The following is a 310-nucleotide window of genomic DNA, read 5'->3' on the forward strand; positions in this document are numbered from 1 at the left end:
AAACGGCCGATCGTCGGTATCACCGAGTGTATCGAACGACCAAAGAGAATATGTACAGAGGGAAACGCCGGGAATCCCCTGCGACTGTATACGGTCGCGTGCTCAACGGTGAGCGCCGTGAGCCGACTGCAACAACTGCAGACGCTAGGACGGATGATGGTCGCCGGTCGGCGTCGTTGTCGTTGTCGTTGTCGGGTATATCGGTGTCGAGCCCGTCGTATATGCGCCTCCGACTTCGAAACGCGCAAGTGGGGGTCCAATGTTACCAGGGTACGCAACGACGCCAGGGGCCCCTACCAGAGGCCGCCGC

Source organism: Bombus impatiens, unplaced genomic scaffold (genome assembly GCF_000188095.3).
Source record: "Bombus impatiens unplaced genomic scaffold, BIMP_2.2 scf_4015, whole genome shotgun sequence".
NCBI lineage: Eukaryota > Metazoa > Arthropoda > Insecta > Hymenoptera > Apidae > Bombus > Bombus impatiens.